The sequence below is a fragment of the Serinus canaria genome, chromosome 1, assembly GCF_022539315.1.
Source record: "Serinus canaria isolate serCan28SL12 chromosome 1, serCan2020, whole genome shotgun sequence".
NCBI classification, from domain to species: Eukaryota; Metazoa; Chordata; class Aves; order Passeriformes; family Fringillidae; genus Serinus; species Serinus canaria.
Window position 1 is genome coordinate 74,964,906 of NC_066313.1, and position 23,480 is coordinate 74,988,385.

The 23,480-nt window shown below is 42.5% G+C and overlaps 1 protein-coding gene across 5 annotated transcripts in view; it reads left to right on the forward strand.

The window, feature by feature from the left end:
* Positions 1-4,422: 4,422 nt before the first annotated feature.
* The window catches only part of FARP1 (FERM, ARH/RhoGEF and pleckstrin domain protein 1), a 200,720-nt gene continuing 181,662 nt past the window's right edge, over positions 4,423-23,480 (forward strand). For 4 of the 5 annotated variants that reach the window (XM_030234265.2, XM_050985358.1, XM_050985889.1 and 1 more), the window contains exon 1: positions 4,423-4,726. The gene's annotated coding sequence lies outside the window, so the exon portion shown is untranslated. Of the gene's footprint in view, positions 4,727-21,637; positions 21,703-23,480 lie in introns of those variants that run through there. The other variant, XM_018908781.3, reaches the window with a different exon arrangement.

Here is a 23,480-nt window from a genome sequence, read left to right on the forward strand (position 1 = left end):
TGAACAGCAAAATGTTTTTTTTTTTAATTTAAGAAACATTTGTATTTTTCCTTGGCTTTTTTTTTTCTTAAATGTTACGATATTTGTTATTTTTTATATTATTATTTTATTGAAAATTTTAAAAATATTATTTTTTTCATTTACACTGCAGCTGCAGTAGTTGACAGTTTTGTTCATTACTGAATACTTTGGAAATGTCAGTGTCATTTAAAAACAAACATTTTTTTCCTAACTTGGATTTGTGCATGGGAAAAAGCAAGCACCAAAAAAGTGTAAGCTGATGCAATCTGAGTAGTTTTGAGGAGTATAAATTTTTCACGAATTTCAAATGAACTTTCTAGCTCTGAAGCTTCAGGGATGATTCCTCCCTGAACTGATGCACTGTTGATGATCTGAGCACAGATATGCAGCTAAAGTAACACTCATTATCCTGAAACAGGCAAACTGGACAACACAAGGTAAATATGACAACGTGCAACTGAGGGCATGTTGTCTGGTGTGTGAGGCTGGGGAGAGGAGCTTGTTACAGCTACTTGACATGCAAAATTCTCTTTATATAAATTCTTAGGGACTTGGGAAACTTTCAAACATCATTAAAAGGCTCTCTCTTAATTCATGATATTATACCCTTTGAGCAGGCAGTAAACAAAATCTGTTAATTAGCTGGCTCTAAGTGCCTGAATGGTTTCTTTTCAATGTTTGAGTATTTCTTTCACATGGAAATCCTGAAATTTGAGCCTAGAAACTCACTTCTGTGCCAACTGGCTAAATACTTGGGTTTTTTCTCAAAAGCTAAGACATGGTCTACTGCTATGGTTTATGCACTATTATGAAAACTGTAAAAGACCACTGCCTCTAGCTATAAGCTGAACATTGCCTTCCAATGTAGAAGCAAGAAAGACATATTGCTCCAACATTAGTAATCTTAATAGAATTAGGCAGAGGTAATCTTTACAACTGCAGGCTCTAATAATATTTTGAGAAGACATGGACAGGAATATATTGCAAACAAAAGCCTTTGAAATGTAGAGGGAATCCCAAATGCTACGAAACGTGTAATAAAAATAACAGTGGAAGATGGATTGCTCTGTCACATTCTTGCACTGAAATTAGCAAAAACTGATGAGTTACACAAGTTAACATAAAGGCACATGAGAGCTTAAAAGTGACCAATCAAATGCCACAGGTTTGTAAGACTGAGCCCCAAAGCACATTTATGCAAGAACACACTGATAAATCTAGCACGGAAGTATTTGCTGAAAGCATCTTTGAAACAAAATTTCAAGCTCCAGGGAAAACATCTGTGGAATGTTTTATGAAAAAGAATTACTAGATTTCTGAATCTTTGAATTTCACTTTGGGCTTCATCTTAGCTTCTCACCTTAATGAAACACAGCAAAACATGAACTCAACACATATTGTAAAGCAGTCCACAAAAGAGGCATAGATTTTAAGGTCAGAAGGACCACTGAAGAATCCAGTATGACCTTAGTGTAAACCACACCAAAGGACTTAATCCAAATACTCGGTGTTTGAGTCCAGTAATTTAGTTAGACAAAGCACACAGACAGGCAAACAAGTTCCCACATGGGAGGTGAAAACGGAAATTGCAGGTACTCTGCCTTAACTGCCCGCATACACACATACCTTGCAGAGCCTCACAACACACTGGAGAAAGTGTTGATGAAAGAATAACTGCACATCATCCCAGGATATGAGAGCTGTGAGAAAGTGAAGGCTTTCCAGAGATCTGTATTTGTATTCCATTGTCACCGCTGCTATTTCTTTCCTAACAAGAAAAGGCAGAAGATGCAGAGATGCAGTCTCTCAGGATGACAGAACCCTTTCAACATACTTCTTCCTTTTCCTTGGGTTCTCCTTTATCTGGTAAAGCAGAAACTAATAATCTGAAATCCAGTTCCAGCTCCTCTCTTCCTTGTCAGTGGATGTAGACAAAGCTTGTCTGTTTTCTTTCAGAAACATGAACTAATTAGAAGCATTTTTCTAATTTCAGCGACTTTTCAAAAACAAAAGGCTTTTCTCTCAAATTCTCCTGATTATTTGATGTACCAACAAATTCCACATCTTCTTCAACAGGGAAGAAATGTAACCTACTGTGCTACAGGAAACTAACAGCAGCGGATGCTGCCACTTGTAATTTACAAGACAGAAATATGTTTTAGGGAAAGATTGCTGTCTTCTCAGATGTTACTCCCTGGTGGTCCTTGTCAGCCTGCAGAAGACCCAAGAATCGAAGGGTTAGCTAAATAAACACATGCAAACTTGCCCATGGTTCCCAGAGAAATGTCCAACACCCTACCAGCTTTAAGGGACACCACTCAAGGCAGCATTTCACTGATGCTTTTTGAAGCTTGGTAAGAAATGGTCAATAGCTGCAAGGCAACCTGTTACTTTTGTTCAGTGCCGAGAAATGCCACCCAAACTTGGAAGGCATTGAAGATGACATCATACATTCGAATTAGATTACAACAACTCTTTTGTTAGGTGTGAATGAGGCATTAGCGATCTGGAAGTGTAGATAAAAAGCGCCAGGAAATTCTAAATGTTAAGTGCAGCCACTCTTGAACAAGAGTTAAAGCTGCTGATAAAGTAAGTATTTGGGAAAAGGCAATCTTTTTATTATGTCAGTGTTTTTAATCACAGTTCCTATGGTCAGGCACCTGGATTAGCTGGTCCCTTCCAAGGAAAATACTATCTCCTCTTACTCTATTTCTATTCTATTTGCATTCTGCATTGTCAGAATGAGATGTCTCTCTTCTGGATCTTCTACAGACCGTACATTTTGCATGGAAGAAGTTTTTTAGGAAAATAACAATAATCTATTTTTCAGGTATTGAAGGTATAGGTAGTTTCCAGCTTTTAACTCAGTAATGGACGCATTTTGACTAAGGTTTCAGGGTTGACTAGAGAAATTAAGATCTCTTGATCTCAGGAGGTTCGATGGCACATGCACTGAGGTATTTGTAGTGAGGTCTGTGCACAGAGAGGCAGTGCTGTTGAGAGCACTGAGAACAGAGGAATTTGTCTTTTGGAGATTAAGCAAGGTCAAGGCTTGGACGAAAGAACATAGAGATTGCATATAAGATTTTTTTCTCCTCCTGTGATTAAAAACTAGATATAGCAGCATGGTTCCTCAAATAGCTTTTAAATGCTAGTTGCTCAGAAAGTTTACTTTACAAATACATCCTAGTTTACTGCTCACTCCTGCGTCACTGAGAGAACTTCAAAGACCTGAAGGGTCTTCCCTGCATCATTCGTGTGCACCACCCAGTCTTCTTACTGAAAAACATGGGATGAGAGACCGGAGAAGGCTCAAAGAGATGCACGCTGTAACCCTTCAGGCATGCAAATGTAAGGGGGCGATTTAGAGCTGCTGCATGCAGACAACTCTGCAGGTGTGACAGCCTTTTTGCTGAAACTCCAGATCTTCTGTGAGGGAATGCAGTCTCTGGAGGAGGCAGCACCCAGCCCTGCCCTCTGCCTGCTCTCGGCTCCTTTCTTCTGATGTGCTGAAGACTCTTGTGAGAGAAAGAACCCGAAGCCCAGATTGCTGTTACTACTGGTTAAACTGTACTGATCTGTGTTTGTCTAACGAGGACGAAAATAGAGTTTATGACAAAGTTGTACCCATAAATGTGAATGCAGTTGACACACGCTCCGTCCTTTGGTTTCTCTGGCACCTCAGACAAGCACTAAGGGACTGAGATGAGTGTGGAGGGACGTCTCCCTGCACATGAAGCACCGCTCTGTTCCCTGCTGGCTCCTGAAGCCTCTCTCTTAAGGCAGAAGAGCCGGGGTACCATTAATGTACACACAGCCCCTGAGGCAGTGTCCCGGTTCCTCCTGTAGGACCCGCCTACCTTCACAGCCTCACGACTGTCGGCGAGCAATTCCCTCTCCGAGGAAGGGCGGCAGGGCAGGGCACGGCCCTCCTGCGGGGTGTCCCGCTGGCCGCCTACGCCCGATGGTCCCCAAAATCCACAGGAAGGGACAGAGGCCCTCGGGGCCTCCCCCTCTCCCTGCCCCGGGGCTGCAGCTGGGTTTAACCCTTCCCGTACACCGCAGCCACCTGGGCGCTGCTCGTCCCTCCTGGTGCTCGGGAGGCGGAGGTAGAGGAGAATGGGGATATCTGGAGCCCCCCCAGCACCGCAGCGGCGCAGGGCGGTGGTCGCCGCGCCTCCGCCTCTCTCCGCCTCGGGCTGCCCGGGTACCACGGCCGGGGCGGGCACCCCGCTCGCTGCGCCGCCGGCATCGCCGATCCGAGCGGCGGCAGCCACCCGCGAACGCTGGAGGGGGCTCTCGGCCGCCTCCTCCCGCCGGCGGCTCCCCCTCCGGGAGGGGGCAGGGTTAGGGGAGGGAGGTGCAGCCGCGGCAGAGCAGCGGCGAGCGGCGTCCAGTTCCCGCTCCCCCGGTCCGCGGGCGGCAGCAAGACCGGCCCCTCCGCCGCCGCCTGCCTCCCTTCCTTCTCCTCCGCGCCGGCCCGGTGGGCTCCCCCCGCTGCCAAGCCGGACATGGCGACCCTGCTCCTGCGAGCCCCTCGCTGTCCTCCTCTCCCTATCGCCGCCGCTCCTGCCGCCGCCTTCTCCTCCTCCTCCCCGCGGAGCTTTTAATGGCTCGGACCTCCGGCGGCCAAGCGCGACTGCCCCTGCACCAGCCGCAGCGAGGAGAGCCGGCGGGAGCCCGCGCCGCCCCAGCCCCGCGCACGGTAAGGGCGGCACGGCAAACAATGGGGCCGGGCGGGAGCGGCGGAGGGTGGCGCCCGCCCCGCCGGGCACCGCGGCCGGGGCTGCGGGGCGAGCGGCGGGACCCGCCCGCGGGGCGGCCGGGGCGGGCGGCAGCCGCTGGCTCCGAGCGCCGCCCCCGGCACCGCCGCCCCCTCCTCGGGCGGTGACAGCACGGCGGACACCCCGCTCGGCCCCGCGTAATCCCATTACCGCGGGTAATCCGCGGGCAGGCTCCGCGCAGAGCGGCGCCCGGACCGCTCGCCCTTCCCCGCGTCCCCGGGCTACCGCGGCCGGGCGCAGTCCGGGCGGCGGCGAGGGCGGCAGCGCAGCTCCGTGCCTTTTGTTTCGCCCCGGGCTGGGACCCGGCCCCCGGTGCCGGCGGCGGGGCGGGAGCCCTGGAGGGACGTGCGGTGCCGGGCGGAGTTGTAGGGGCGGCCCGGGGAAGGGTTTAGCGCAGCCGGCAGCCGGCTGGGAGGTGCCGCTCCGGGGGGCGTGCGAGGGCTGCGCCTCTCTCCCGCCTCGTTTCGGGGCGGCCCGGCGGGGACGGGACGGGCTCCCGCTCGCTCCTGGCCAGGGCCACCATCCCGGGTTTCCTGAGTGGCTGTAGCGGCTGCAGCCGCCCGGTTCTCCCTCCCTGCCTCCCTCCCACGCAGGGGTGTGCAGAGGTGCCTCCAGCCTGGTGCACTCCGCACCTCTGCCATCACCTTGCCCGTGTCCAGGCTGGCGAGTTCGCCGGTTTCTAAGCGAACGTTGCCTTCTTTTCGTTATGCTCAGCCTCAGACAGCCGGGAACCGCTGGGCAAAGTTTAGCGTAAACTGCAGTTTATTTCCAGAGCGGGAGATCATGTGCGGTAGGCCTACTCAGCTTTTGTGATACGGCTGCTTTCTCTCCTTTCCAAGCACGCGGAAACTCCTTGGAATTGATTTAAAGTTACCGGATTTGCTTGATTGCCGGCATGAAATTACTGCGTAGCGTATATTTTTCGGTCACAGCCTTCTTACTTGGGTTACCTTCAAAGAGATTTGTCCCTCGAGAGTGGAAAGGTGATTGCTCTAAAAGAGCGGCATGGATCAGCCGTTCTGTTATTCATCTCTCAGATACCTTGACTCCTGCTCCACATTGCTTCCAATTCACAGCAAGCAGCTGGTGTTAGAATCAAGCCAAGAAAAATAAAATTCTGGAGGAGGTCACTTAAGAAAAGCCCCAAAAGTTCCCTTTGAATTAAAATACCTCTGTCCTCTACTTTTGGATGTTTATGCAAGAATTGTGATATCTAGCTAATTGGTGGGTCTGAGCCTTTCAGAAATGCTCCTGCTTCCCAGGAAAGTCCGAAATCCTCTTAGCTGTGCCTCACGTGTCCGACCCGCCGGGGTCTGGAAGCTCGGGGCTGACGGGACGGGACGGGAGCTGTGTGTGCAGAGCTCCCTGCCCGTGCTTTCCCTGCCGTGCACATGAAGCGAGCACCGGGCTCTTGGTGAGGCCAAGTGAGAGCTGCTCGTTTTTCCCCTTTTGCCCTGGCCTTCTCCAGTGTCAGAAGTGTCGATGCTCAGCAAAGGGTAACAACTCCTGTGGCTCAGGAGTCCCGCCAAATGCTTGTGCTTTCCAGTTGAGAACTTCATTCTCTTAGATACGGTTTTGCTCCAGGATTTGGCAGAGTCTCCTTTCCTTTGCAAATAACAAAGATGAGGGGTTATATGTAATGTATTGAATTACGATGGGTATTTTTGAAAGCTTAGACGTGGCTGTATCGGTCCAAACATGGTGCAGATTCTTTTATCCCTATGGAATTAAGTTCAAATGTAGAACTGCAGATCCCTGAGGAAGGGGTGTTTGGCAGTAGGGTCAGTTTGTCATCATGGGAAGGGGTAGAAAGCTGTATTTCTCAGCTTGTTTTTTTGCACTGTCTTGTGCAGTCAATTAAATAACTTTTTCTGCACTCTGGTTTTTGAACAAACCAAACACACTAGGAAAGTGGACAAAATATTCAAACAAACAGCAATGTAGAACTTCAAAAAGTTAAAAGTTGGTTTGAGATTGAATATGTAATATCCAAGCTTGACTTTTATTTAATGACTGGACTTCAGATTGGATTTTTTTCCTTTTTTTTCCCCCTCAGGTTGACAGAGTTCATTAATCATTTTGTAATCAATATCTTTAAGCATGTTCTACTTGTAACCAAACTTTTTGAAATGAAATTGTGGAAGATAAATGACCTGAGGGGAATCACCACTTAAATGTGATGATTTGAAACAGGAAAAAGAAATACTTGCCCTATGAGATGTATCTGCATTAAAATTCAGATAGAGAATCCTGAATTTATGGTTACTCAGTAAATTTTCCCTGCTGATTTTTAGATTAATTAAACTTAGTAAAAATTCCGAACTTCCACTTAAAAAATTCATGTGTGATGATAATTAGCAGCTCTTCTAAAAAGAAAATATATAAAAAATGTTAACATTGATGAATACAAGGCTGCCAGTTCTGGCAGCTTTTTAGATAATGTAGGCTTCGTGATGGAGCTATGCAAAAGAAATGCTTCTCTGGTTTGAAATATCCTTACATTAAGTCTTTACTTGCTCTTGGGCATGCTTTTCTTGAAGGGACTGACTGCTGTGGAGACTCCCAGACTGCAATGTGTCAGTGCATGGAGCTGGGGAAGGTGGCCCACAGGAATGTATGGTTTCCATAGTGTTTGCAGGGACAAGTAGGCTGTTGGGCAGAGAAACCCCAGGGCTAAAGAACCAAATGCTCATTGCTAGCTGAGCTCGTCCCCTCAGGTTTTACAAGGTAAAAGAGAACAGTGTTGGCTGTTCCTTGCTTCTTAGTGGTTGTCCTTCCCTCTTTCCCTAGACTGGAATTTGAAGTGCAGGGCAGTGCTCTGACCTTGGCCTCTCCTCTGCTCCATTTGGGGAAAAGCAGATCTGCATCTTGCTGACTGCAGCGGGCATCTGGATCCAGAACTTCCACAGGACTGACTCAACTCATCTTTTTAACGTTCGTATTTAGGAAGTGTTTTTTGTAACTGTAGGATTGGGTTACAAACCCTGATTATATACATAAACGAAGCTCTTAGTGGATGTTTTCAGCACTTAAACCTCTGTGTTATTAATCATGGTTAAATTCTAGTGCTGAATCAATGTATTAGCATTGTACTTTTTGTGCTGCACTGTTAGCATTAGGGACTAAATTTGCTGGGTTTGGTTTCTGGTTTGATTTTATTCCCCCAACTGTTTTTTCATGGTTCTTGTCGGTGCCAGTGCCCTTATTTTATATCGGCTTTTTTAGAAAAGCATGATAAAAATGCTGTTTATTGAACTTGGGTCCACCAACTAGTTCTGCTTTTACTGTTTCTTCTTTTAGAAATTGTCATGTTTATCTTAAAAGCCCTTTTTTGAAGCTCAATTTCTTCACTTAAGGTTGCAGTTTGTGTATTTTCTTTCTTTATATTTTTCCTTTTTCTTGTACTTTTTTAGCTGGCTGAGTAGATGGTGAAGTTTGTAGTTTACAGATGGACCACTGAACTCAGGTGTAAGGGAATGGCTTGTTTTTCTGGTTGTGAAGGCACAGAAGACTAATTACAGAGGTATAAAAGGTCATCAGGCTCAAGTCAGCTTTGAATTAGTGCAAAATGTCAGTAAATTTGGCCTGCAGAAATGTAGGCAAATCAGACAGATCAGTCTTTGTGGGTTGTGGGCACTATCTTCTTTGTCATAAATTGCAGCCTGATGAGCTTTCTGACCTTGTCTGTAATGAAGCAGACTTGATTAAATGTTATGAGAAAGGAAAATACGATATGCCTTTTGGGGGATTTGAGAAGCAGGGATGATCCTTTGCAACGACATTTCTTTTTCCCTTATTCTGGAAATATAAATGGAGGAAATTGTTTCTCATGCTTGGTTTTCAAAAAGGACTTAAAGAAAGAATGGTGTCTCTGTTAGCTGTTGCTCAAATAAAATGAAGCTTTGTTGGTGAAGTTCAGGAAGGTGCTAAAGTTCTGTTTTCTGTTGATGTCGTGTGGGAACTGATTTTTGTAGCGTGCCCTTCAGTGTTACACAGTGAAGTCTGCGCAGCAAAATCTGGTTTTGTGTCACTGTGTAATATGGAGAAAAAAACTTTCTCAAGCCATGAAATCTTGATATACTGAGGCTTTCAGGAGAAGATTTTTGTACAATACCAGTTTATTACTAGGCATGAGGAAAACTGGGGGGTTGGGTGATATTTTGGCGTAAGGCAGGGATGGTGTTTGCAGACAACATTTTCTTCCCAGGTTGTAAATTGGATGTAGTGGTAAAAGCCCCCTGGAAAGCGGGAGGCTTTGTCTCTGAGACGCTGCCTTGCCTATCCTCTGCTCCAGTGCTTACCATTAAAGTCAGGTTTTTGGTGTCAGCACTGGAGGTTGCTGACCCATGGCACAAGATTTATCAGATGTGTAGCAATGTTAACAATGACTTCAATCCCTATTTCCTTCCAAATATGCTGTCCTGGGGTGGGGAGAAATTAATGGTTTGGACCTTGCAGGGTGACTGAATTTGCCATAATGGAAGTATGTTAAGAAGCTATTACACTCCCATTTGATGTGTGATCCTGCTGTCCTGTAAGTCTCACTAAATTGCTGTTTCAGGTTCTCTCCCTCGTTAGGGGTAACAGAAGTGAAAAGTTGTGCAACTGAAGGGGACGTTCCCCTCCTCCCCTAGGTATAGGTCTTCCCAGAGCATCTATTTCTATAACACCAGGTATTCAGGTGTATAATACAGAAAATATGACAGAAATTCAGCAGCAAGAGACGGGTGACATGGCCAGTTTTATCTGAGGAAAAGCTGTGACTTTCTGAGCAGAGTATCAAGCATCCTTGTTTGGAACAGCTGTGCTTGAGCTCAGGCAGGCGCTGTGTTCTGTGTACAGAGGGAATAAGGCATCGGTGCCTCGGGGACAAGCTACTCGGGCACCTGGGCTGTATTGCACAAAACATTGCTGGGGAAGAACACACATTTTTGTCAGTCAAAAGGTGACTTACTGGTAAACTGGAAACCCTAGCAGTAACAGGAGGGAGTTGGAATTGTTGGGTGCTTCTTTTTCTGCTCTGGGGCTGCTGCTTCTGCTTGCCACCACTGGCCTTTCTGCATCTTTCATGCCTGATTATTGCAGGCCCAGTAGTTTGATCTCTGGTCACTAATAATACTGATGACTGTGTCTCCTTAATCAAGGGCCTTTATTTTCAGTCACCTGCACCACAGACATGGGTCAAGAAAACATTTGGCATTGTATTCTGACAGCGCAAAGGGTCTATCTGCTCAATAACCTGAGTGTATTTAATTGGCTCTTTCTATGCCACATCGGGCATTTTTCTGTTGGTTACACTCTTTCAAATAATTTATTTCTGTGCCTGGATTAAGAACCTGAGCTGCAGATGTTATGTGTTCACTCTTTCAACCTCTGAGTGTTATCTTTGGATGTGTCCCAGCCTCTGTCTCTGCACTGAACAATACTAAAGGTGTTCTGTGGGGACCTTTGCTAGGCTAGCAGTGGAGCACCGGCAGGCTGCTCATTAGTCTTTTATGTCTCTCCTTATCAGCTTTACTGAGAAACTCCCTATCGCTTTGGTTGCACATGTTAGAATAATTAGGCTTCCTGTTCAGCAGGTTTGTGTGGCATTGATTTTGGCCTGAAAGTTCAGGGGAGGGGAAGGATACCATTAAATTATATGAAATAGCAAGTATGTCTTCCATAGTTGCCTTTTTTCATTATGAGTTGGGTTTAAAACATATTATTGCACAGAGAGAGGCAGAAATCTCGATCAGATTTTAATGCTACTTAAAAAGGAGGTGGTTTCCCTTCCATTAATAAAATAAGTGAACATAAATCTTAAATTTTTTAGAGGAAGAGAAGATGTGATGATTTCACTGTTGAGTTGGAAGACAGCCTCACATAATTCGGAGGCTCTGGGATCACAGCAGGTATCAGACAGACTTGGAGCATTTCCCTGGCCATCCTGGTCTTCCGATGATTATGGAGAGGATGGGACGTTGTTTGGGGATTAAGTGTTTGGTTTGTTTTTTTTTTCTGTCCATCTCTCTCGTGTTTCCAATTATTTTGTTGTTTGCTGTGGCTTGCCATCAAAGTGAACTTAATTTGATTTGTTTTTATTTTGTTAATTCTCTACAGTCTTATGATTGCAGTAACAGTGATTACAACTGAGAAGTCTCTGGCCAGCTATTGCTCTGTATAATAGCAGTGTCTTTTTCAGATTAAGGAAAAGTAGGATTTGTGTAGTTTGTCCTGCCTGAAGTTATTTTCTCCAACATTCAGTCTGAAAATATTCAACTTGAAGCTAGCAGAAAATAACTTCAAAATGTCTCAATAGCAAATAAATAAAATAAAGACAAAGCAGATAGATGGTGTGATAGTATTGCAGTGGGGAGAAGGGCAGGTGACTCTACCATTTGAATGTAAAAACTGTTTTAAAAGGCATTCTAATTAAGTGCTGCTCACAACTCTGCTTTTAATAGTAATATTTGAGTACTGAGATAGGTCACAAACGGCACAATTCCAAGGGTGTAGGATCCATTTGCCTAAAACATGTGAGTCGGAAGTGAACCTTTAAGAGAAGCACTTCTAAACAGACCTGTGAGAGAGGAGAAGCTTTTGGTTGTAACTTTATGGGGCAGGCTTTTCCATCTCAATTTTTTTAAAATATTGCTTACAATTAAGACTTGAACGGTGGTGCTGTGCCTTTGTTTCAGAGTGTTCTCTGTCTGTACCTCAATCAACTGGCAGGCAGCTTCAGCCATGCCAGGCAAAGAGTGAAGCTTAATTAAAAAGTGAGTGGTGGGTAGAGGAGAGACTCAGATCCCTGCTGCTGGAAGTCACCTGTGTTGCCTGTCAGCTGTCTCTGTGGCACCTGTGTGGCTGGGTGGCCACACAGGTCCTGCCCAGAGCTAATGCAGCCTCCTGCCGTCTAATTAGCAAATTAGTAAATAGGACAGTGTCAGGAGAGGGTCTGGCAGGCCAGGGAGTGTGTGGTGGAGGCAGCCACACTGGCTTTTCACCCCACGGGGGCTGAGGGAAGAGCATCACTTGTGTGGAAACCAGTGGTGTTACTGGCTCTGTCAGTCACCATACGTGAGCACCTCTACATGGTGGGTCTTGGGGGCAGGAAATAAATGTGTCACTAATGAAGCCTGTTCAGAAAGTGACACCTTCATCACAATCCTTGCCTACATTGACACTAAGTGCTGTTTCCCACAGTTATCTGGGAATGCTTCCTGGAGCTGTGAAGTAGTGTGACTTTATCTAATGAAGTACCGAAGTGATGGTGCAGGAGCTGGGTATCTGCAGGATTTTTAACTCCAGCTGTCCAGCTTTTAAAATGCAAATCAAGGACTGTTTCACATTCTGAACCAAGAAATTATCCACTGGGCAATGCCCTGGACTTAAACATTTGTCCCTTAATTTTGTGTGCACTGTGTGCACGCTGAGGCACCAGAGAATCGCTGGAGCAGTTTCTAGTTGTAATATTGCTTCAAGGATCATTTGAAGCAATGGACAAGATGGTAAAAAACACTTGATGGTAGCTCTCTGCTTGAGAAAACCCGATACAGGGAAGCCATTCCTGTCTTCCTGAATGAAGAGAATGTGCATGATGGAGGTGAGCTAGGGACTAATAGCAGCATGCTGCAAGTGTATGACTGAAAAATTAGATCATCGTTGTGATGGAATAGGGTGTGTGTATATTTTTCTACATCTGATGAGAAGAGGGAGCTCAGAAGAATTTTATTTTTCTAGAACCAGGATATGTAACCTTTTAATTTTCTCTGCAAAAAACCCTAACAACCCAACAGTCTATGAATTCAAGAAAATTCAGACATATATCTGAAAGCATTAAAACTGAAGACAATGATGTTCTTAATTGAGTATTTGCTAGGGTTGCTTTGACTCCCTGAAATCATTACTGGAATTTCTTCGGGCAGTACATAAAACTATTAAAATTTCTTTCAAAGTTCTTTTCCTCAAAAGTGAGAATAATGTTTGAACATACATGCATTATGTTATTATTTGAACTATTTAAAGCAGAAAATAGGTGAAATAATGAGAACAGCCAATACACAGAGAAAGAATAACCTATTAAAAGCTGGAGTAGTTAGCTGTAGAGTTGGTGAGCTGTTTGAGCTGTTCAGTTACTTATATCCATCCAACAATGGATGGATATAAGTAACTGAACTACATTTTTTCCCTTCCTGTGTCCTGTAAAGAAAATATCAGAGAGCTAGGTATGCCTCTTCATCTTTGCATTTGAATTTTCTTCATGATCAGTGTGATAGGAGGATATATAGAGCTGCGGGGCGAGATAATGTCTGTCAAGAAAGCTCAAAAAATTAATTCTGGTGTAAACATAATTCAATAGAAAAAATTCTGAGGAAGGGTCTGTATTGTACTTTTCTGCCTGCTTTTGTCAAAACAAAATGCCTCATCTAACCTGAACAAAGTTCTTTCCACTTAAAAGCACACCAGGATTGGAACTGATACTTGGGTGTGTGCCATGAAGGGAAAATGGTAGCTGTACATCTAAAAAATGTCTACAGAAAAATGTAAAATGTGTCTAGAAGTTTTAAAGCCTTGTATCTATAGCAGTTTTTTGGACTAACCTCAGAGAAGAAAGAATTTCAGAAAAAAGGTGATCTGAGAATGGTTGCATCTTGGCAAGGAAAATGTGATTTGGAGACATGGAAGAGAAAATTAATCAGAATAATAGTTCTAGCTCTTGCAAGGAGATTGAGTCTATTAATGAAATTAATATCTGAAAATTAATTATGAAACCAACATACATATGTATGTATGTATGTGTCTCAGGACCTAAAAGGATGTTTTAAAATCAGCGTATTACTCCAGGATTGTTCTGCAGAGGAGTTTCCAGGAATGGAATAAGAATATCTGCTTTTTTTTCTCATGGAATATTTGTATCACAGTAAGCAAACTCAATTCACTAGTGTGCAAATGTGTCCTGTTGTAATCAGGTTACTGTTTGGTTCAACTCAGAAGAGTCTGAAGTTCCTGAAAGCTGGATTGTATTGAATCAGCTGGGTAGAAGTTCCCTTAAATCTTTTGGCAGAGTCTAACCTTCGTGAAATAAAATAGGCTGCATCAATTTCTGGTTTGTATGTATGTATGTTCACCAGTGAGTGAGTTTATTTTAAGCATTAACTTGCTTGTTTATGGAAAACCCTGGAATAGCCTGGCTTTTTTCCCTAAACTTCCAGGTTAAATTTATTTGCAATTTTGTCAGGAGGACAAGCTAGTCTGGTTGCTTTTTGAATCTGTTTAAAGAAAGTTTCATAACTCCTTCTTTGGTATTCCTCCAGTAAGGCCTGATCCTTTTTTTTATCTACAAAGTTTAAAGCTTGAGGGAACAATAAAGACTCAAATCAATTGGAAGTAATTGCAACTAGATCATCAGCATAGTTTTGTTAATTTACAGTGTTTATTTAGTGCTCTCCTGTTGAGGAAGTTTAATCAAATTGCTCGTGCTCTAGAGGACTACGGGGAGCAATAGCAACGGCCCAGGTGCTTGTTTTCAGGGCTGTATCTTATATATATCTATATAAATAAAAATATGTATATACACCCACATATATATTTGTGTTTGAGAAACAATGATTTTTAATGTCTGGTGCAGTGGCTGGATGTTTCCTCTGTAGCTGATCATGGGGACAACAGGGGTCCCACTTGGCTGTGTGCTTTCCCAGTGGTGCCAGTCTTGTATTCCATAGGTGCTCTTCAAACACCAAGAGAGGGGAGCTCTGCTTTTAATTTAAAGTTGCACAACAACATGGGTGAAAGGAGTACTTTAAATGCAGTGAAAAAGACTGTGTTAGTAGCATGTCTCTGCTGTTTTGGAATAGACTTTGCAATAGCCTTTAGAAGCTCTTGGCTCTGTGTTTATTGTTTGTACTTCTTGTTTAATTGTGCTGTGTGCTCATCTGCCCTCCTTGAGGGCTGCGGTGTGCCTGGTGCAGTGTTTCGCTGTGCAGGGCTAGAATCCTTAACCCTCACGTTTGAGAGTGTCTGTGCTGTGGGACAGCTTCAGGGAATAACATGTGATGGGGACAGTTGAAAAGCAAAAGTCTTGACCTTTGAACACATGGAATGTCATGGGGGATTATCCTTATCCAGTATGCAATTAGTTCGTGTTAGAGGGAAAAACACTAACCCATTTCTTTGTGCCAGTTTCTTTTGTCCACCCTTTAGTTCCCCTTCTCCCCCTCCACGAAATTCCCATATCCATAGACTGTTAGTGTTTTAGCAGGATTTGTGGGATTTTTTTCAGATTCATTAATAAGGGTGAATTTCTTTCAGGGTAAAAGAAAAACCTGATGTCAAATGAGGTTCTGGGATTCTATTTCTGTATGTCATGTGTGCTGTTGTTGACATACCAGGAAGAACAATTCCTCCTGTGTTAGTTTTAATAACAGTTTATTAAAAAAACCCAACCAAAACAAACCATACTGTTGCTATTGGAAGGCTGATTAGGGAAATGTATTTGAGCACTTGAAATTAATGAACCTATGGCTTTTCTACTATAAATAGAGGGAGAAGAGTTTGCCATCTGAATAATTCCATTAATCAAGGTTGGATGTTACTTATGCTACTTTTTTCAAGTGTTAAGGATTATTTGGGTTTCTCCAAACCTGGTTATACTGGTTATCTGTTCAGTATTAGCTTGTTTTCCTTCTTGAATTCTATTCATGTTTTAATTTCTCAACTCCTTTTTTTAAATGCATGTACTATCTGTGATAGCATTTCATCATATTTATCCTTAATATCTGTAGCATTCATCATTTCCTTTGATAAGGTAAATGTAGTGAAAGGCCCCACTGTGTATCTTTTTTAAGTTTCAGTAAACTTATAGCCAAAATTTCTTCTGACATGGAGTCCTGGAACTTGTAAGCAGTTTGTTTATATCTTCAACAAAAGTGTAAGTATGTAAGTTTTGAGTAATGCTCTTTTTCCATTAGTCCTACAGCTTTCTTAACAATGAGGAAGGAATGCACATCCTTGGAGGCTCATCTGACATTTTGATGGCCCAATAAAACTTCAGGTTTTTTGGCAAGAAGCTTTTAAATGTAACAGATCTTGTATGTGATTGGTATGATTTAGACTGCAAATGGCATGCCCAGATTTGGAGAGTTATCTTAATGGATGTTTTAAAGGCTTTTTTGCTCCCCTGTGGCTGAAGGGAAGTCAGTTGAAAATGTTCTTTGTGATCATCACAAGATTCAAACTTAATGTTTTTAAAAAGTTCTGTTCTTTGTTGTGTAAGTTCTGCATATACTTTTTTCTGTATGTATGATAAAAATGCACTAATTTTGAGACAATTATCAACTGTTAAAAGAATATGACTAATAATGATCTGATTTATTTAGATATTTATTTTATTCCATAGTAGTTTCTTCCATAAAGAGAAATATTTTTTTTTCCTAGGGATTTACAACTCAATATCTTTCTGTCATTTAACATGAGACACTTTGATCAGTAAACACATTTTACTCTGTAATGGACAGTCCCTTAAATTCTGAATGGTAATGACATTTGATATTACATGCTTTATTTTTTCAGTGATTTGTAGTAAGTAGATTCCTGTTGTTTCCTTTGCCTGCTGAGCTGTACTTTCAGTGACTGACTAAAGGACAAGTTTTAGGTAACTACAGGCTGGAGCCAGTGTTAGTAGAATCTTGGCAATGGGCTTTTCTGTATCCATAATCTAGCTCAAGGGTGCTCCCTATAAGGACTCAAGTTTTTGTTCAGGCATCTTTCAGATGTCTGAAATACCACTACTTCCATTAAAAGGAAAAGAAAAATCTACTTCATAGTTTGTGATCTTACTGTTGGGGATCTTTCCTGCTGGTAAACTGGTCGGTTTCGAACTGCTCTAGTTTCTTCCTAAATCTTTAGTCCTCCCACTCAACTTGCAGACCATATCCCTTACATGCTCCCCCACTTCATTATTCTGCAGATAGTTTGCTCTCTTGCTGCTTGGCTGTGTCAGTCTCCTCTGTTCCCTGGGAAGCTTTTTCTTTGCCCTGGGTTGTTCATTGCTAGAGCAGGGAATTGTTACCTTTGGGACAGAGCACTTTAGGAGGACTCACAGTGAAGGGATTTTTCCTCCTGGCAGCTGGCTTTCCAGAAAGATCACGAGTAACCTACTTACTGGACCACTGGAATTAGATCTGTCAGTCTCTCTTCTGAATTTTAATAGTTTTTATCTCGCTGCTGTCTTCCATGATACAGGAAATATTGAACGCATTTGTTTTCTTGAAGTGTAATTACTCATTATTTTTATGCCCAGCTGAAGCAGTTTGTGATTAATAACCTCAAGGTTCCCTTTTGTTACCATATGCTTAGTCATTTTATCTGTGTTAGTAAGGCATGATGACCTATTTTGGTTAGTATGTCTGGCTTTTCAGCTGCAGGATGATAGCAGAAGCATATCTTGGAATTTCTTGGGCATGCTAGAGACAAAATAGGGGAGTAAAATACCAGAAATATTAGTGGAGCCTGGATTCTGCTCTGTAAGATGTTAGAGGCCTGTGAGACTATGAAAGTTTTAAAGGGTCACCCTTGTTTTTAAAAACTGTCTTTAATAAGGAGTTCACTTGTGGACTTCAGATCATTTTAGGACCCTTGAAGCAAGCCTGACTTTACTGCAGGAATTCAGTAAGGTGTCACTGGGCCTCATATACATTAACAGAGGTTCTCTGCTTCCTGGCAGTATTGAGTTACTGAGAGCCACTAATTTGTTTTTTTCATTAAATGAATGCAACGTTGAAGTCTCCTTACTGAATGAATCCATTAAAAGAGCTGCCTAAAGGGTGTCTTATTTTTGCAGAATGTGCAAAAAGAGTCACTTTGCAAGCTGACGGCTCTGGTAACATACTATTTATTTCCCTTAAAGCAATATTGCATTTGGCTGCTTTGTTGGTTCTTCATGCTTAGAATTTACTAATTGGGGGGGAAAAGACTTAAAAAGGACTGAATAGTCATTTCCATAATTTTTTTTTCCCATTGCATTGTCTTCCATTAAAAAAACCCCTTTTTTTTCCTTTAACTTAGAAGACCTGATGGCTTCACTTATGCACTGCAGAGAGATGAGAACAGAGCCATGAGCCTCCTAAATTGTACACATAGTATTCCCTAACTGACTGCTAACTAGTCCTAGTAATTCCAAGACTCACACTTCATTGACAGAAGGATGAAAATGTCAAGTTCATGACTGCCTGCTTTTTTTAGTAGCAACCTGACTGCTTTTTCTGGAAGTTTCATTGAAAATGGACTTGGTGAACAAAGAGGTGTAATTCACTTAGAGGCTGAACTAAACCCAGGATCCATCAGAGCAAGCCCAGGAGATAATGTGGGTGATGAAACTGCAGGGTTTGGCCTGGAACACAGTTGATAATGGAAGGGCAGGAGCAGTTTATCTGCTGTCCATGGGATGCTCCTGCTGGCCTTGCTACATTCCATATGCTGAGGATAGTGTGGTTTTCCTAAGCAGGCCAGAGGTGATCCAGGGAAATCTTTCTGTGAGAAGGGGAGAATTAGGGCTTGTGAGACACCAGCACATGGTGTTCATGTGGCATTTTTCTTTACATTTTGATTTCTTGCCTATATCCATCCTCCCTTACTGCAAAAATGAAGTGTGTTGGTAGTTTTTCAGTACTGTTGTGCAGTTATTGAGCAGAAGGAGTTCTAGTTCTGTAATCTCTTAGCAGCAAGTAGAGCTTATCAAAATTATTGCAAGGCTAGACAGCAATCTGGTTTGTATTTATTGTCTGTTTTAATATAGTGAGGTCTTCCTTATTGGTGTGAACCTTTTATTCTGCATGTGAGCTGCTGTGTGCAGCTTGGCTGCTTGCACACCTTCCAGGGATTGCTCACAGCTGCCCTGAAGAGTCAGTCTGAACTGTTCAGTTCAACTTGCAGCTGGTACCACAGTCACTGTTTCCTCTTTGGTACCATTCCATAAGTACTTTGAAAGTTGAGTAAGTTGCCTCGTACATCCTTCTCTGCATTTCCCAGGAACATCACTTTTTCCAGGCAGAAATATTCCAGGTAGTGTTCCTTGGAGGAAGAACTTCCATGCCTCTCATTAGTTAAATGGGCTCTCTTCCAACACCTGCTACTTCTCTGTTTTATTCCTAGATAATCATCTCCATGTTCCAGCATTCTTACAGACTATTTTTGCAGAGTTGGCAGAAAATTAGGATTATGTGCATCAAAGCTTGAAGTGCAAGAAGAATTTCAGGTATCTGAATGAAGACATCACATAAATTAGGTATCTCACAAGCTCAGTGTCTTTTAGATAATTAAAGAACTTCTTGAATTTCACTATATTTGAATATTAGTGAATCGAAAAATTAATTATTATCCTAACATCTTAATCTCTCTATGTATCAGCAATCATTCTGTTTTAAATAACAGTCTTGTTTGTGGTGGTATTTTGTGGTTTGTTTTGTTTTTTTTTTTTTTTTACTTTCCTCTGATGCATTTTTAGAGTTGACTTTTAAGGCTGTAGTAAAATTGACATTTTGGTATAAAGAAACAAGTTCTCTGCTAATCTCTAATTTCTAAGACAAAAGGTTTAGGAGCAGTACATGTAACCAAGATGCTAAAACACTGAAAAAGTGTGTAAATGTTGTTTAATGTACTGGTTGTGGAAAAAGAGATATTGAAGTAAAGGCAAACACATCATTAAATTGCAAGTGAATCTTTGAGATTTATCAGCTGATGGAAATGGACTTCTACAGGAAAATGGCAACAGAAATTTTAATGCAAAATTTTGTTCCTACCTAATGTGTTTGATTTTCAGTAATAACTTAACTCCTTGTTTACCTTTCTTTCATTTGAACCAAAAAAATTATCTAAAAATACTTTAAAATAAAATCTTGTGCTATCTTATGGTTTGTTTGGAGTTTTTTGTTTTCTTTATTTTTTGATGGTTTTTTGTGTGTGTGTTTTGGTTTTTTTTTTTTCCCTTTTTCTTTTTTGACTTGACCACATTTCTTGTCTTGCTAGTAAAGTATATAAGTTGTGGAGTGGAGTGGAAAGGAACGCTGCCAAGGTGCAGACTACAACCGAAAGTTATCCTTCTTAAATGATATGAAGGACACTTGCATAAAAAGTTTGGCTTTTGTGGAATTTTTTGTTTGTTTGTTTTGGTGGAGTGTTTTTGTTTGGGTTTGGAGTTTTTTGTTATTACATGTCTTTTGCTGCAGAAAAATAACCGGTTCTTGTCAAGCAAAACTCATGATGCTACTGCTACTAGTCCTGGTCTACAAAGTTCAGCATCTTAGGAGATGTGTGGTACCCTTCCAGTGTGCTTGTCTCTGAGACATTGTCACCTCACTTTCCCCTGCAGGCTGCTTTGTGCATGGCTGTTTGTGTATTCAGAAGAGACTTGTCCCCTACACATGGGACCTTGAATTTCCTCTGATTTCACTTGTTGGGGGGAAAATGAAGTAAACTACAAGCAGATTCTGTTCCTAACCACAATTCCTGGAAACTGTATGCTGTTGTGGGCATGTTTATTTTCTTCTTTTCTTTCTTGCTCTGATCATCTCAGCCTTTTGAGGAATGGAGCAGACAGTTTATTTAAAAACCTGTTTTAGCAAAATGTCATTTACATAAGCAACAGTAGATGCCTTCATGCTTCTGAACTCTCTTTTCATTTGCAGAGACTTGGAAGATTTTTTTGTGAGTCTAATCAAAGGATACCCTGTAATGTTTGAGATACTTCTTCAGAAAGGCAAGACTGAAAATGCAAACATTCTCATATACACTTAAAAAAGGGCTCTGCTTGAGCTTTCCTTTTCAGAGTGATCAGAGCTCAGTCCAGTGCTCAGATGCTACTTTAGGTTTAGTTTGTAGTCAAAGGCTGTTCTGCCTTCAGTTCTTAATGAAGTTGAAGGATAAAAAATTGTTCTTGGTGATGTGATGGGCTTTTGCAGTGTTCTTTCATCCCCTTCTCCCTTCAGCCAGCTGTTTCCCTTGTGCTACATCCAGGCCTTATCTTTACCTGATTGAGACCTTTTTAGTTTCTGTTTGGGTATTAGTTGATACTTGTTTCCATTTCTTTGTAGTGTTTGTTTGAAAAATAGAAGGATCATAAGCTGCTGAAATTGGAAACATGAAAGAAGTTTTTTTCAGTTGGTGAAAAAACCCAAGATGGAAAAGTATATCTCAAGAATAGCTTCAAAGGATTTGTAATACGTAGGAAATTGTTAAGGCTGATTTCTGATTGTGTATGGAAAGAGAAGAGTTAATGCTGAAAGCATAAGAACATTCATCAAGGTAATAGAGGCCTGAGAGGGAAAAGCTGGCATCTTCCTTACCTAACAGTTTTGAAAGATCTTCTATTTGGAGCAAACAGTTGACCACACTAATGAGGTCTGGTTTTTCCTGTAGGTGTTGTGCTTGCCATAAAAGTCCCAGGTGGTGGTGCATGACTGAATAAACATGATTCTGGGTGTGTATAGGAAAGTACAGGTCACACGTTTTAATGGCCTATTTCTGTCCTGTTTGACTGGTTGCCTAAAAGTGGCTCCAGAATAAAATTTACCTGCTACTAAATCGTCTGGAGTCGTATATTCTGATCTGTATCTAGCACTGGTAATGTCCAGAGTAGTACCAGGGAAACATTCATTCATGGAGACATGCCTCATTTTGTTTATTTGAAAACAAAGCAGTGCTGCTTTTAGTTAAGAAACAGTCTCAGAATTAGTGGCAGTTCAGAGTTATGCAAAGAGAAATGAGGTACCAGGAGCTAGACTAGAGCTAGACTGTAGCCCAAACACTTTTATGGTTTTGCATGATCTCTAGATAAGGCAGAGTGTTGTGGGAACTCAGTGTCACCAGAAGAGGTGGGGAAGCACTTGTGTGAGGTTGATGCTCTGGCTGGAGCTGCAGACTGGTGAGTGGCACTGTTTTGAAATCACGGTGGAGAAGTAGGGGTGAGTCACTGAATCAGTCATTTTAGTGCCAGTATTGAAATTTTTGGGATAAGCCCCGAGTGGAGACAATTAAGCCCACAAACATGATAAAAGAAGCACTAACAGATTTACCGTCATCTGACAAGTGGTGCTGATACCTCAATGAAGAGTTGACCTCTTGGCACAGCAGCATAAGGCATGTTGGTGGCTGGGCTTTGTTGTTTGACAGGCAGCTCAGATGTATCCCATCTCATGCATGAGTTATTGTTGGTGTTCTCCTCTGTGCAGGAGGAGAAATTTGGGCAGCTGTTCTGTTGCAAGCCTATCATGGGAGCCAGTTAGGAACCAGCTGTGGTTTTGTGTGGTTCACATAATCAGTCTGTACAGCTGAGAGTCTGGGCAGTGGATGAAGGGGATCTCCAGTCCCCCTGGCCTCAAATGGTTTGTGCAGAACAGGAGAGCCCCCACACACCATAGAACTTATGGAGCAGCTGAAGTGGCAACCCAGTAGAGTGTTGGAACAGATTGTTTGGTTTCTTGGGGTTTGAAATTTTTTTTGAGTTCTGTGTGTCTGCCTGCAGAACATGAAAGTGTGTGAGGCAGAGCAAGAATGCACAAAGCAGGAGAGAGCTTGTGGATTAGCCTGCTATCTGAAAAGAGATTTCAGGTTGGGAATTTCTGCATGACTGATTCCTCCTTCCCAAGGGAAGGATTTTCTCTGTGTTTCAGCTCAATCAGTTTTTCCCAAGAGAAATAACATACATACGGTCTAAATATTTTCTAGTTACTCGAGCTAAAAATGGATGGTGATACTGAAAAATGCAAATTTACTTCTTTCTGGAAGTTCACTTTCTGCAAGGGAACCAGAGTTTATGTACCTTTTTTGTAAGGCACTTTAAGCATGTTTTTATCAACAGGTGAGAAGTACAACAGAGTAGCTGCTCTGCATGAACTGTAATTGTATTTATAATGTGGCAGTAGGGCTGTGCAAGTGGGTAAATATCTCATCGTATGAGTGGGTGCATAAATCTGTTGGTGCTTCATAAATCTCATCAAGAGGTCATTTTCTTGACATCTCCCAGATTCATAGTTTGCCTGACAGCCATTTTAGGGAGGAGAGCTACAGGCATGGCTGGGGATGTGAAGGCAGAACAACCTTTAATGCTGTTTTGTAGTGCCTTGAGTTTCTAAATCCCTGCAGAAGTACAGTGGCCTCTTTCTTCTTCCTCCTTTATCTTCCTCATCCCCTTCTGCTACTGACTTCTGGGAAGTGTGCAACTTCTCTAATTACTTTCAAATTCATCAGCACAGAACTGTAATTGAGCTCAGCCACCTGAAATGGGGGCCAGAAGCTCCTCTTGTGTAACTTACCTCTAATGAGGTTTTCAGTACCAGGCCACAAAACAGAAGTAGGTAAATCTGATTGTTCAGTTTAGGCAAAATTACAGACTTTCTACACCTAACCCAGTCCAGAAACATGTAGCATAGCTGTGTTCATGCAAGAGGAACATGTTAAAACAAGTGCAGCTCTCCAATAGGAAGCAAACCTTTGTCTGACTTGTGGCTTCAGCAGGTGCTGCTTATGCATGTTCCTTCTCAAAAGATGGGGTTTGCCAGCAATGAAATTATTTAGCCTTGATATTTCCAGGCAGGAGCCTGGCTTAGCCCCGCATTCCACCTCTAATAATAGTCAGTAGTAATACTTATGGGGAGAAGTGTTAGTAAAACAGTGATCCCTCCCAACTTCTGGCAGGCTGTA